At 47.4% G+C, this 15,899-nt stretch overlaps 1 long non-coding RNA gene across 1 annotated transcript in view; it reads left to right on the top strand.

The window, feature by feature from the left end:
* LOC122374716 overlaps positions 1-9,453 on the top strand; it is a 29,617-nt gene extending 20,164 nt beyond the window's left edge. Inside the window, exons 2-3 of the long non-coding RNA XR_006255270.1 lie at positions 4,203-4,399; positions 8,574-9,453. This is a non-coding gene — a long non-coding RNA (uncharacterized LOC122374716). The remainder of the gene's footprint in view (positions 1-4,202; positions 4,400-8,573) is intronic.
* The last annotated feature ends 6,446 nt before the right edge of the window (positions 9,454-15,899 follow it).

Below are 15,899 nucleotides of genomic sequence, written 5' to 3'. Positions count from 1 at the left end.
CTGGGGGGCAGTCACACATACACACGGCCGAGCAGACAGAGTCAGTTTTGCATACAATGGTCAATAAGGCAGCCAGAGAGAGCAATTAAAGCGCCTTATAAATTACTGGCCGGGAGTAGGGATGATTCCACGCCGCCGACGCGAGAGGCAAGGGCGGGGGCGGGGGTGGACTCGAGGTCGCGACCTCTTCTTTCTCACTGATTAGGAACGAAACGTTATGCCACTTGTCACAGCTAGAAAATGCGATGTGACTGTCCAAGTGCTCAGTTTCTTATGACAAGATTGATGATGCATTTATCATGAAAAATTAAATACGTCATATGTTTCACTGTTGGTTTAAATAACCGTTTTTACACGAATGAATCAAACTTGACAAAGCTAACCAAACCTCTTTTGCAGCAACTAACTATTTTTATAATGTGAACTTATTTCAATGCTTTGATCGGAGATGACGTCTGATACTTAGGTAAATGAATCAGGTGTTATAGCAACAATTAATACCAAAGCTAAAACCTAAGTAGGTTTTATAGTAGTTATATAGCACTACTAGTAGTTTGCCTAGAAGTGTTTCATAGTACTATGAAACACTACTAGGCACTAGCGCTTTTCACGACGGAACATTGGTCCTATTTGACTGAATTTGAAAGCAAAGAAGCAGGGCAATCGATATTATATTCGAAAGGTAGAACCCTTCTTGTAAACAAACCGCTACTAAAATTTATTAGGTACCAAACGGATCAAACAAATCAGGTAGATGCCAAATGTTCCACCATGAAAAGGGCTACCATAGCCGTTTTCTCGACGGCTATTTCGTGAAAATGGCTAAAAGCCGTTTTCACGACAGCCATCTGATACACATTTGGTGTAGATTAGATGAAGATTTGGTGCAGATTTGGTCAAATTAGGTTCATTGTTTTTCTTAGAAGTTAACAGCTTGGGCTGCACAGTTGCCTATATAGCTGCTTTTTCAAATTATCAGACCTTATTTTCGATTAAAACTCTGAAATAGATTCATGATATGATGTTTGTTATAAAATAGATTTGTTATAGCTTTGGTCCAGTTTGGTCCATTTGCCAGATAGCCCGTCGTGCAAACTGCTTATTTGAACCTAATTTGACTAGACTGCACAAAATGTAACCAAATGTTTGTCATATATGACTGTCGTGAAAACGGCTTATTTCCACTTGGCACACAAATGCTAGTAACGACTTTCAGTGTGCAGAAAGGAAAGAATTCGTCGTGCCGAGAAGGTGAGTAAGCTAAATTTTGTCCAACAAACTCACTATAACGTCAGACACTTGCGTCAGACGCCAGTAAGTCTAAAAAACTACATGGTTATTCAGATTGAAAGCCAACATCGTGTCCACGTAACTTCAGTGACATCTTGATTGGTGAACAGCCAGACGCCGGCGGATTTTTTATTCGGACGCAGTCAACCACGAAACCCAGCCGCATGCTGTATGGCTAATGCTCTGATTTGTCATGATCAATTGTTCAGTCATGGCGTAGGTCCGGTATGTTAGCATAAGTAACGCTGCGATTTTCGTTCCTAGGCGGTTAAACGTTTCCGGTCGAGTGTCCTACATTGTTCAATGTTCTTGGTTAACAGACCAGTGAGTACCATTCCAAGAGCAAGAGCTTAAATAATGGGCACGCGGATGATATATCAAACTCTTGCGCCATGAAGCAGCCGAGCTGAAATAATCTGGACTGCGTACTTGTTGCTATAGTAACCACCTGCAGGTTCCTCCCTGCAGCCGGCTGCATCCGGGTTATTGTTTCTGAGCTGGGTGATGGTCCGTATTAGGGAGAACGGCCGCTGCCTCCTGCGTTATAGCAGAATGGAGAGACAGCCATAGACCGGTTCCAATGCCCTGTTTACCGTTACTCAGAGCTCCAGATGAAGCGTTTTGACCGTAATGGACCCCCAGCTGTAGAGTCGTATTTCAGGTCGTTTTTGCTCTGATTCTCGACCGTAAAGGGCGCGAAGGATCGCATTCCTGGCGCTGTCTCTGCGGTTTATGACACTCCGAATCAAATTGTTATTGCTCGGCCCTTACACAGGCAGCGGCCAAGGAGTCTTTATGATTTCGGAGTGCGGATTGATGGCGGTGGGAGTCATCAGGGTCCCGGTGGGGTTCATCGCTCCGACTGTGACGGCCGACCGACCCTGGGTGGTGGGGAGAGTCGACACCAGGACATGGGAGATAGTAATGGGTGGGGGAATCTATACCGGAGCATGGGAGCTGATAATATGCGGGAAAAGAGAGTCTGTCGTCTGAAACGGAGGTCAATACTTGCACGGTAGAATTTGTAAGCAAAATGTCACGGCAGAATTGTTTTTCGAGTGGATGTCGATTGCAAGAGAATCTAAGGAAATGGTGATCTATACCTTCGTAAGCATTTGGTGCAAGAGGCTACAGAGAAAGAGAGAACCTCACGCAGCGTCAACGCTCGAACATATATGCTAACACGCGTCTCTCCAGCACCCTGTACTCGTACCGACACCGCTCTGGAACGCTGCAGCGCCCCGGGCTGAGATCGCACACGATAACTGACCACAGACATAAACGCCATTATGTGGTCCAATGTCCATAAGTTTATATTTTAACTGCCCTCTGGCGCTGTAACTCGGTGGTGGTGACATCCGGACAAAGAGCACCCCCTGCGCGCCCCGCCGGCTCCTGAGCACCCGTACGAGCGTCCCGTCGGCCGAGAGCGGCCGTCTCCAGCCCGTATTACGGATGTCATCACTGAATAATGAGCCGCGGCCGTTCAGCCGGTGAAATATGACCGGCCTGGAGAGGTGGCAGCACAGCCTAGAAGTCAGCCCGCTGATCTGTTTAACAAAGCTCGGCGACAATTAATCACACCGGCTCGTCGGTAGAGGGCCAAGGGCAGCCTTTAATTGGGCAGTGATACGCAAGATCTGTATGCGCCAAGAGCCTGTTTTGCAACTGGTGATACGTTGGCGGTCGCGCGCAGCCTTTGAAATGCGCCGGGGAGGGCTGCCGATCTAACCCGCCGGGGTGTGGAGTCGAGTAATATACCCCACCGATGAGGCGGTATATGGAGACAAGAGTGATGGAGGGCGCTTGCTCAAGAGCCGATGGGATCCTTTATGGGGTGCGAAGACGTATATGGGTGTCGATGTGTCTGAAATGAGCATTCATACCTGCTACTTGGCTGAGCAGCTTTGAGGGAGGTGGATCTACCTGCATTCCGCTACGCTGAAACCGAAATCCAGTTGTATCGACAAACGGTAATGTACATTTTCCACTAGATGTTGATGCATCATTTTTTAATCTCATATGCATGCGTGCAAGCATGTAGCTTATATAATTGTCAATGTTGTCAGAAATCCGTACTGATCTCTTGTTCATAAAAGGAAGGCTGCTGGCTGCATGTCCTCTTCAGCCACCACTCTCCACCATTTATCTCATTTAATAATGCAGTAACACGCCATTCTAAATGAGAGGAAACATTGCGCAATTTCCATTCGATATCTCGATATATTCTGCCCAGCGAAAGCATCCCATCCCGTTTTATAATCCAGCGCGGCGCAGACAGTATGCGACTTTTTTATTGTCCGCCCTGCTCTTTGATGCGCTATAAAGCCGTTTGCTACCGCCACCCGCGGGTCGGTATCACTGTCCATGCATCATAACGTAGCTGCCGCTTCGGTGTGTCCGGTATATACCGCCCCCATAACCGGGCCGGCGCGGTGGCCGCCCGCGATCGTCCCCCGGGGTCACGACCTCTGACCGGCGCCGCTGCGTGCTGACACACGATCCAGGCGTGTTCTGCGTGAGCACCATCCGCCACTGACGGCCGCTCATCGTCCCGTAGTAAAACGCTGCACATACCGACCCTGAGGCGGTCAGTAGTCTTACGGCGGTGAACGGCACACGGATCAGTGCCTTCTTTCTCACGGTTATTGTGGGGGAGGAGTGAGGAATGCATTGATGGAGCTGGATTGTGATGATAATGGGCCTGGTTTGTGAATGAATGTCTGGCAACATTCTGCGGTTTGGTGTAACGGTACTGGAAGTAATCTGCCTCAAATGTGTGCTGGTGTGGGGCATATGCTGGTGTGGGGCATTTTATATTGGGCATTTAGAATGTGATGCCGTAAGCTACCAAATGCTTCTGTGTACTGAATGTCAACGGTCGTATGAAAGATGCCCGTATCCTGTTTCAGCCCCGACAAGGCCTGGCCTGAGTATGCAGCGTCACTAGAGCGCTGTTATGGAGGAGCCCGAGCCTCGTGGGCGCTGTGTCATACCACAGGCTGCAGACTCGAGTGGGCTACTCAGGAGGAGTACCGAGCCCGCCGTCCTGCTACCCATCTACCCTAGACTCTTCAAACGTCCAGTGCAGACAATGCCGTCTTTTATGGTAAGTGCTGAAGATGACCCCGATGCTGAAATGATGGCAGCTAGTGTGATACACGTCACCCAGGCACCTCATGGGGCGTATTATTTAGCTTTCACCGAGATCACTTCGCTAAATTTCAGGGGGTCAGAGGTCACCGGGGCACCTATGATGGCGACCAGGGGTGGAGGCCATAACAGCTATGGGGTGCAGTGAGGAAACTTTATCGCCTGTAAATTTGGTAACATGTTTCGCTCGCAAGCGGAATAATGTTTAATCGGAGGTGGTATGTTATGATTAGTTTCTCACAATGTTATTATTGCTTGTTCTGCTGTGGTCGGCGGTAAGAACATACTGCGCTCTTGTTTTGCTTACTATAAAAATGCAGTTTTTATACTTGATTCAGCATTCAGCCCAATTCAGGTGAAGTTGAGTGTACAGATTTGACATCAGCAGAATTTTCAATAACTCAAAGCACTTGCTTCCTTAGAGCATGCAAATTAATATCGTAGAAGAATAACCTTATGCTCACTATCTTTAAACAATCCAAAAATTAGCCTAAAATCAATGAATATATTTCGGAAACGTTCCTTCTTCAGTTCAAAAGATAACTATACAAGCCACAGAAATGTACAAATAATTGAACGTCACAAAAGCGCCGAATTCACTGATCCCACCAACGAATATTAGTCACATTCTCGTGCCATATAAGTAGAACGGCCTCTTTTAATCAACGCAAGACTAAAATAACAGGTATACATAAGGTAGCGTAACCAAATACAACTGTATGAGATCACTTGTGACCCAACGAATAACTATGCTAGTCATCTTAGAAACACACAATATAATTACAACTAACATGCAAGGTGCACACAACCAACTACTCAATAGATCGATTCAATATCGAGTCGTCAGTAGATCGAGTCGACAAACCATTCAAATATCCATTCCAAATCATTCAATCAAACGTTTTATCATACAATCAAGCAGTCATCCAATCAAACAAACAACGATTTTTATCATCCAATCAAGCAACCCTTCAACCATTAAATCAATCAGACCCACAGTCGTCCAATCAATCATCTATCAATCAACCATTCAATATTCCATTTAATCATACATATAATCAACCATTCAATGATTCATTCAAACATCGGCATTTAATAAAACATCTAACTAAGCATCTCAAAAGCCAAAAGATCTAACAGTCATGAGGCTATCCCAACATCTATCACGTCTCAGTCTGACAGTTCACACTAATCACAGAACTGCCCAAGATGCGATGTTGGTGTTTAGGGCTGGTCGGTATGTTCTTATCCATAGCGACTCTGCTATTTTTCTGTCTCTGCTGGTGTTGCATGTCTGTAGGATCTTGGCCGCGATGTGTTGGGGCTCTGGGCGACATCGAGGGTGGTCATCTCTGAAGTGGTCGCCCCACGGTGAGTCCATACGGTGGTTCTTCGCGTCCCGTAGATGTTCATTGTAGCGAAGTCGTATGTGACGTCCGGTTTCACCGATGTAGCTCCGGTTGCACAGCGTGCAGGTAAGTTGGTATACCACTCCGGAACTGTGGCACGCAACATGATCAACAAGATCCTACAGACATGCAACACCAGCAGAGACAGAAAAATAGCAGAGTCGCTATGGATAAGGACATACCGACCAGCCCTAAACACCAACATCGCATCTTGGGCAGTTCTGTGATTAGTGTGAACTGTCAGACTGAGACGTGATAGATGTTGGGATAGCCTCATGACTGTTAGATCTTTTGGCTTTTGAGATGCTTAGTTAGATGTTTTATTAAATGCCGATGTTTGAATGAATCATTGAATGGTTGATTATATGTATGATTAAATGGAATATTGAATGGTTGATTGATAGATGATTGATTGGACGACTGTGGGTCTGATTGATTTAATGGTTGAAGGGTTGCTTGATTGGATGATAAAAATCGTTGTTTGTTTGATTGGATGACTGCTTGATTGTATGATAAAACGTTTGATTGAATGATTTGGAATGGATATTTGAATGGTTTGTCGACTCGATCTACTGACGACTCGATATTGAATCGATCTATTGAGTAGTTGGTTGTGTGCACCTTGCATGTTAGTTGTAATTATATTGTGTGTTTCTAAGATGACTAGCATAGTTATTCGTTGGGTCACAAGTGATCTCATACAGTTGTATTTGGTTACGCTACCTTATGTATACCTGTTATTTTAGTCTTGCGTTGATTAAAAGAGGCCGTTCTACTTATATGGCACGAGAATGTGACTAATATTCGTTGGTGGGATCAGTGAATTCGGCGCTTTTGTGACGTTCAATTATTTGTACATTTCTGTGGCTTGTATAGTTATCTTTTGAACTGAAGAAGGAACGTTTCCGAAATATATTCATTGATTTTAGGCTAATTTTTGGATTGTTTAAAGATAGTGAGCATAAGGTTATTCTTCTACGATATTCAATAATGCTGCTCATTTTAGTACTTCGCCATCTTATTACATGCAAATTAATATTAAATTTTATAGCAATTGAACAAGCATCGTTTTATTTAGGATTTGGAGTCGGGGAACTGCAAAGCAGGCTAGGATCATTGATAACTGTCATTCACTACAGGACCAAGTCACAAAAACTTATATACCTAGTGCTTATTTAACAGCAAAATCCTCCTGTGAAAGCACTCTACTTTGACGTGCTAGCACAGATTGCTTTAGCACAGATTGCTTCTAACTAACTATGCCCGGCTCTCTGTGTCGTCATTCGTCAGCCTTGAATTTAGCTCCGAAGTGTAGAATGTAGATCCATGATTCATTCGTGGTCTTACGTGTAGGTATTTCGTGGAACCATTAATTGCAACGGCCAATAATTGCATACTGTTTCCGGTCACTAGTCCATGCAAATGTAAAATCTAGATGCAAATATCTACTCGTTATGTTCACACCAGTTGCATGCTTTGATAGTCGAACCCGATAGCCATCTGAAAATTGATTCGGTTTTCCCGACTGATGGCGAAACTGTGCGCGGACATATCTCATATGGATGATTGGATCGCATCTGGAGCGGATCATGCGAGCCTCGTGGCGCGCGCCAGGTCGTGGTCACTACGACCTCCCAATCCAGCCCTAAAACGGCGCCCGAATAGCCAGTAAAGCGTGGTTACACCGTCTCAGCTGGTAATGATCCATCCCACACGAGAGAAAATACAGCTGGCTGGATGGCCGGAGTATCGCACCACGGGAGGTGGCCCAGATAGGTGATAATTAAGGTCTCTGGAGTGGAGGCAGACCTCACATCGCTGCCTCCATCCTACAAGTGTCCGGAGAAGTGGTTACGTGAGAAATGGTAACGGGATACCGCCGAATTATCATGTGCTCATGCATGCTTATCTTATGGAGTCTCGGCAGATTATGCTACACATTGCTGTTATTTGTCAGGGCGATTCATATTTTAGCTTTATGTTATGAGAATGGGGCTGTCTTACAGCGAGGCAAGCTTGTCTTTTTGTCAGTCCATCGCTTTCAAACCAACGAGAAAGATGATATGACAATGATTTTCTAACATTATAAGACGATTTTATTGCCGTGTTAACATCATGTATTCCCAACACTTTTTGTAAGAGGTCATTATCTGATTTTTTGCAGACCGCTAATGCTTTCTGGTCCATTGAAAGACGCCAATCACGATCGGCTGTTACGGTTAAAGCTTAGAATCTCAGCTCACGAATTGAATTACTCGTTTCCTGTAGTGGCAATGTAACGGCAGAAAAAAGTCACTGTAGCTAACCGAGACAGCTATTTTTACGAAATAGCTCCTTTCAATCGCGAAGTTTTCCCACTTTGCTGAGGCTGGCGGATTCATTAACCTTGAATGGATGCACAAGTGACTAGCACGTGCGCTTCTCGTGCGATTCGGAACGACTGATGCGATTCACAAACCAAAGTTAGTTGCCACTTACAATACTAATGCTCATTGCTCATTAGTAAACACGTGAGAGAGGCACGAAAACCGGCGTCAATGAATGCTGATGCAATCAGCGATATCATTTGAAATACAATTCAAGTAATAAAAAAACGTTTTTATTTAGATGTCATGTCCTCAGGTATTAATATGTATATCGAAAGCTCTTCCAATGGATAGCCTGTTGCCATCATTGCATTTAAAATATCTGCCCGTTTTATGGTTGATTCTCTCTTTGCAGTGAGCTCGGTCAACTTTTCAAGCTGAACCACACGGATGTAATTGGTGAGCAGACTGTACTCGATGTAAGCTGGGCGGGCTGGGTGAGCTCTGTGGGGTGGATGTCTCGGTGAGCAGGCTGGCTGGGCTATATTTGTGAACTGGGTGAGCCCTGTAAACTGAGAGAGCTGTGTGAGCTCTGTGAGCTCAGTGAGAGCTGAGTGAGCTCACTGGTGCACAGCTGGTCGATCCCACAGACCGCCCCCTGTCGGCGGCCCGTCGGTGGCGGACAGGGACGCCGCGGGGGTGCGCGCTGTGGGTGTCTCACTGTCCTCGCAACTCAGAGCAACGGCCGCCTCTCCGCGCCACCCGGCGCCTCCGGTGCGCCACCGAACGTCACCGCTGCGCCGAGGACGTCGGGCGCTCCTGAGGGCCGCGCTTTTGTTGCAGAGCACAGTTTATGGCGGCGACCGGATCAGGGTGGGACCGGCAGTCGCGGCCTGGTATGACACAGGAGAGGTCCGCTTTGACGGCGTTTTGATGGGCTGTTACGGCCTGTCCGACGTCGTAAAGAGTCGAGGGGACGGGGGTCCAACGGCCGCGCAGCACAGGAGCGACCGGAGAGAACGGGCACAGACAAACACAGGTGCCCTGGTCGTACATATGCTCGTGGTATGTCGACTGTGCCACCCGCAGCTCTGAGCCTGTGAGGCAGGCTGCTGCAGCTTTTTAGTTGGGATGTCGGCATTTGCATGCGACGCTGAAGGCTTATCATAAGAAGTAGTTATGTGTGATTGAGCTGTTTGCCAGAGCTAAGGATCCCAACTCATGCAGCTATGACTGGTTCGACCATCGCCGAGACGGACTCCAGTTGTGGTATCATAAATCAGTGTCATTTCTGATCCGCTGTCTTCATATCGAGCGGAATGGACTGCGCAGATCATGCGTCCTTTGAACATCCAGCAACATTCAGCCTTCGAATGGAAAGGGGGCCCAAATCGTCATCGACGATTTGGGCACTAGCATTAATCTAGCCACGCTCAGCATGTCGGCGGCAGTCAAACAAAAGAGCCCAAAATTCACAGACTTAGATATGGATTGATGAACGAAACTGAACATGAACGATTGTCGCATTTGCATCAAACACTCGCTACTGGCTTTTTGTTTACAAGTTGATCACTTTCATGCATTTATTCTCGCACTCATCTCTAAAGTGCACCCACAAGTCTTTTCACTCATCAGACTCCCCGAAACGGCACGCTGTTTTAATGTGCCGGCTCTGCGACAACTGCGAGCACACTGGGGAGTTCAAAAACTTGTCACCGCGCTCGGCCCGGCGTGTTCAGGTCTCGGTCAGCGCCGCCGGTCGCGGACGGTGTCCGGTGACCGCCGATACCATCTCCTGTTCGGCGGTGCGGTGGCAGTTGTTCCGTGGTCAGGTCGTGGTGACACTGGTCGTCGACGACGCACGATTCGCACCCGACGCCAAGCGGGAGTCGAGCTCAAATTAGAGTCTAGTCTGGCAAAATGGGCTCTGGTTGAACCATTATAATTCGGCCATGGAGGACGGAGGGGCTCTGCCTCTGACTGAACGGATCGAGCACGGATCGCTTTGTTTCGGTCGAGTGGGCTAGCATGGTGGGGTATAAATGGTGGGGCCGGCATTAGCATGTAGGACACACTGCTCAGTCTTGGATAAGCAGAACTCTATTCTGACTGAGCTAAATGGTTAGTTCGCATTAACCGAATAAGGACTAGGACGTAATAGCCTAATGTTCCAGTGGAATGTCCTGAATAAATTGTCAATTGGACTGATCTAGAAGGACTCGAGTCTTGACACCTGGATGCCGCTCACCAGTCCCCCTCCTGCAGGACGGGGTGGCGGTGCACCGCACCAGGACTGCACAGTGCACACTGCACACGCATCGTCACCGTCCCGGATGGTCCGCGGGAGCCATTACCGACGATGACAGAAACGTTTCGGGGTGCCGGGCTGGGGACACCGCGGCACGGTCTTCCGGTATATGGGGGAACAGAAAGGGTTCGATGATTTTTGCTATACTCCCATTAGGGGTGGCCACTCTAGTCATCATGCTGCTTTCGTAGTTTCTTTGTGAGATTCACGTTCGGATATTTGCAAGTGCGAAGTACGTTTTGCAAACTTCTTAAGCCCACTCAGTGGAAGCTATGAAAAGATGTGTTGAGACTTCGGCAGTGAATTTGATGAATGGCTTGCTTGTTCTTTTCTTCGAATTTTGCATGGCCATCAGATACTGCTCACCATGGCCCGACTGCAGAGTGCAGATAATGTGATGACCTTTTCCATAACGATAATGGATACGAGGTTGGTGTGAATGACACTTGGTATCGGATGTCTGTGCTCACCGAGGGTGACTGTCCGCTCCCCGCGGTTCATTTACCTGAGCCGAGGGTGCGACCTTTACTGATCCACCGGGACGATGAAACCGGGAGTATCTACTAGGTTTCGATGACACCGGTATCGGATATCTTCCACTTGACCGAAGACGTCCGCAGTCACACCCGGGGGTCATTTGCCCGGAGTGGGGGCGGCCCGGACGCCTCCGGTGAAACGCGTCGGGCCACTGGAGAGACCGCTGGCTTCACGCACGACTTCCGGCAGTTTCCCCGGGCCGTGAAATTGGCGACAGTGCGGCGCTCACACCGCTCGCGCTGCAGCCTTTCCGCACCACCGGCTGACCTGCAACGTTGCATTTTGTGCCGACCGGCGGGCGGAAGCGACACCGACCGACGCGCGGCTGCCTGTCCTGGCTGCAACGTCGAGTGTTGCACCGGTGCTCTTGTCATGATCAGCTTCCTGACCGGTGCTGGCTGACTGGAGCCGCTAACGGGCCGAGTCGACGCACGACTGAAACGACGGGGCCGTCGCCGAATTTCACACCGACGAGCCACCGACCTGTCCGGCCAGGTGTCGAAATTCACGCCGCCAGGCACGCGCGGGGACTTTCCGACAGTGACAGGCTGCATGTGGGACTGGTAAGCAGTTGTTGCTTTACTTGACTTACACATCGATATTGCATAGACGTATCGCGTAAGCGACTGTGTAGTACACTTGGCGTTATGCAAGAGACTCAACAAGCCAAGCCGAAATCAACAAGCCAGCACTCTGAAGAGTGCTGGCTTGTTGATTTCGGAGTGCTTAAACTTGCTAAACAACTTCACCTGTGTCCGTCTCCGGCACGTGCAGTGGCGGTCCGGCATGTCCTGTCACTGATCGCCAGCACTCTTCAGAGTTTCGAGACACGGATCTGTCACATCCGTGTCTGCCCTCTCGGCCTTCGTGGCCTGTCTCCTCTTGGCCTCCATGGCCGGATCTAGGTACAGGCAGGTGGTGCGGTGAATTTCGCTCATGAGAGACGTTAGAGAAGACCATAAGCGCTTCGGGATTGTGTCTGCCGACTATCATGTACAGCGTGGACATGATTGGGTAACAAAAAAAAAAAACGCATAGCAAAGTAAATAGCACAATCCATAAAAGTGAAGCATGGTAAGCAAGTACTGTTTACGAGTCATATAAGCATCTGGATAGGGTAGGTGAATGTGACGTCACATGAACTTTTGGTTCACCCTTTTCCAGGATTTACTTCCGTGCCTTGTGATACGGGCTCGTTAGTGAAGCGTTGCTACTTTTTGTTCATGTTTTATTCACTAAGCTAGATAATGTGCAAACGTGAGTTAATTAAGAACGTAGTGGCCGGTGTTGGGGCCTCATGTACAAAAACTGTGGTTCAATCAGCAGCACGTTGCATGCCGGTCGATGTTAATAAACTCGGATATCCTCAACTGCCCTATAATATCTAACCCAGAATGGTAACGAAGAACCAGAAGCGTGGAAATGAATTGTCGTGGTTTTAATAAATGTTTACTTTTTATTATTTAGTCCTATAATAAGGACATGCCCTTTGAACAAACATGTTTTCCGTAAGCACAAAATCTTTGACGTATTTGTGCTGATAATTATTTGATTGACCCAAAATAATATTGTCTATTCACGACGCTTGTTTTGCTGTAAAATGAAATGAAATGAAAAGCCACGTCAAAAATATAAGCAGGCATATCTTATTTCTTCTTACGGATGCATGCATGTTGACAGTTCCACTCATACATCAAACTCGAGAAGTGTTAAGCATGTATTAATGGATCGTAAAATGCTCCATTGGCATACTACCCACGACATCGTTCTGCGCTGTGGTCAAATGGTAACCGTTGGATCTCTGGCATTGATCAGATGGTAAATCTCGCTTAGGATTATGTCGGCAAATATAACGTCTCGCTGAGGTCTGATAGTGGATCTTTCCATACGGGTTTCTCTACACATTAGTCCTACCATCCACCCGTGACAATAAAAAATCAAATTATGGGACATTCACGAGTTCAATGACTGTTTCTTCTCGTTGTTGTTTTTATTACGTCTGTGCAATGCCCAATGTTCACAGATCCCCTAATTCCCAATTACATGAGGTATCTCTTGGTATAACAAGGATTGTCCATTTATCCGTTCATCCAGTCACCCATCCGTCCGTGTATCCGTCTATCTTCGTCCGTATATATTTATCCTTGCATTTGTCTATCCATCCGTCGCTGTTCATCCATTCCCATTTATCCTTATGTTCGTCCGTCCGTCCGTCCGTCCGTCCGTCCGTCCGTCCGTCCGTCCGTCCGTCCGTCCGTCCGTCCGTCCGTCCGTCCGTCCGTCCGTTCGTCCGTCCGTCTATCCGTTTATCCGTCCATCCGTACATCCATCCATCCATCCATCCTTCCATCCTTCCATCCTTCCATCCTTCCATCCATCCGTCCCTCCATCTGTAAGTGCGGCGCTCACCCCGGTCAGGGCGTGACCCACTCTGAGCCGGTCCGCTGAGACGGCCCTGACGCTCTCCCGTCTCCCGGCTGCTCGCCGGCCGTTCATGAGACTGCACCCGTTGCATAATGAAGCTCCAGGATACGCGCCTGGCCTGCTGAACTGTGGCAGCCTTGAAGCCCGGAAGCCGAGCAGGGGTTGTCCCCGGATCCCGGACCCCGGATTTGGCGAGCGGTTCGGGGCTGATCGCCTCGCTTAGCGTACGGCAGTGCAGTCAGTTGGATACGGGACATTGGGGAGAGACATGGGTCTCGAAGGGTTTACTCTGTACGATAGGGGAAGTCAAGGGGTGCGCGAGAGTTCAAAGGCGGTTTTGTTCGTGCCTGCGTGCGAGTGTTCGCGGTTTCTTTGTGAGACTACGCAGCAAGAACGGCGACTTGAAATGGAGTGGTTGAAATGCGCTGAAAGTCGCCAGGAAAGCCGTAAAAGGTAAGCTGGAGTAGCTGTTGAATGCATTGCAGTGCATGCTAATGTCTGTGGTCTGTCTTTGTAAATTGGTGATCATAGAAGCTAAGTTGTGAATTAGGGGTAACGACTCTTGACTGGCAAAAGATAAATCACACATCGAATCGGTAGTCACTTTATCAATGCATATTTCCTCAAACAATTGTCATTAGATTTTAGGGTCCTTATCGATTGCTTCTTGCCTGCATCGATCATCAGTTTCTACGCCAGTCGGCAGAGCAGCCGAGTGTGCCCGCTCCGACCTCGTCCCGCCTGATCGTTAAACTCGCGGCAGACGGCAGAATTTAGTGGCGAAAGTTCTGTGCACCCGCGATGGACACTAACAGGCCACTCCTCCCAGCAAACATCGGTAGTCTCAGAGCTCTGGCGAGTGGACTCTGTGCTACAGACCATGGTGGGCTATTACCGAAATTACTGCAAGATGTAAGGCAAATAAAAGACTGTTGTTTTTCAAAAGAGAATATTACCTAAATTCAGTAATTTCTTACATTACACGTCAATAATCAACTTCGATGAAACAGATGGTCCTAAGCACTGAAAAAGTTTTTTTTTCTGAGAGAAAAGCCTCTTAGCTCCAAAAGGAAGTTTTGTGTTGTGATTTTAATGACTGCCGAATGCAATGACCTCTCTATACTGCCATAGTTTGATAGTTCTGTCATTAGAATGGTTACCCCGCGTCACACTCGTTCGTACAGGGGTGCGAATTAAAGATATGTATTTAATTAAACTCTTATATTTGTGTTATGAGGTTATCGGTGGAGCCAACAAATAAATATTTGTTGGAGCTGCGATAAATGAAATTTGTTTGTTGGCTCCACCGATAACCTCATAACACAAAGATGTCCTTACATAATCAGCAGTTCACTTTTATAGTGTCCTCGCCTTTTTCGGGATTCATTAATTGTGCTCATTGATGTCGTATTCTAATTTCATTCAAACAGCTTTGAAAATGTAAACAAGCTGGTAGTTTCATTACCACGCGCAGTGGAAAGGGGAGGGGACGAATTTCGCCCACCCCTCCTGTTTTTCGCAAATATCTAATGCCGTAATCATTCTGTGAACGTCAATTGCTAGTGCGTGCCTAACATTTAATAGCGCATCTTGCCGTCAAAGCAATAAGTAAATCGGTCCACATTTTTTTTTTGTGATGGGTGTTCAGTCAAAAATCCCGCCAGTGCGGGGGCGCAGAATCCGGTGCCGGCCGATTCTCGCTGCCGGCGCCGGACGATTACGTCTTTGCATTACGCTGCTTACCGCTGCTAATAATCGATTCGCGTCAAGACCTCTGTGAACACATAGAAATGTACATAGAAATGTAATGTAAATGACCTTTTAAGTTCAAATTCGACGCGTCTCGATGAGAGGATCACGGTGCCGGCAAAACAAGTGTCGTGACACTTTTGAGTTGTAAGTTATTGTTAGCAAACACTTTCGGTAAAAACATTACAACCTAAATTCCGTTTAGAGTATTTGTCCTAAGAAGAAAGTTTACGGTTAATTTTTGGTCAAAGCCTCATTATTTTTTACTCTTTTTTTTCAAATGTTGCCTGCCGCGTGTCGCTACGTGGCCTAGCAGCCGAGTTAGACGGGGGGGGGGGGGTCAAACACTCCATGCCCGGCGCACCCCTCGCGCCGACCACCGAGCACTGAGTATAGGTGCGGGCTCAGACGGGAATGGTGAACGACGTAACTGCTTTCTTCTGGTGAAAAAAGGAATTAGAATTGTCGATTGATACATGCAAATGCTTTAGCAATGAAAGTTTTTCTTTATTTTACTCTTTGACCATTTTATTAATAACGCAACGTTAAAATATCGCAGACGCCGCGTTTTTCCAAGCCCATTGTCAGTTTGGCTCGTTTCAAACACGTACTGTAAACAGACGCTCTGCCATAAAACTTATGCTTTATGTTGTGCTGACATAAACGGGGGCAACATTCCCTTTTGAGGAAAGGAATCCTTCACTCCATCATGCGTGCAATGTC

The sequence above is a fragment of the Amphibalanus amphitrite genome, unplaced genomic scaffold, assembly GCF_019059575.1.
Source record: "Amphibalanus amphitrite isolate SeventyFive unplaced genomic scaffold, NRLGWU_Aamphi_draft 001700F_arrow, whole genome shotgun sequence".
Taxonomy (NCBI): domain Eukaryota; kingdom Metazoa; phylum Arthropoda; class Thecostraca; order Balanomorpha; family Balanidae; genus Amphibalanus; species Amphibalanus amphitrite.
The sequence above is the reverse complement of the archived record's forward strand: the minus strand, read 5'-3'. Positions and strand labels throughout refer to the sequence as shown.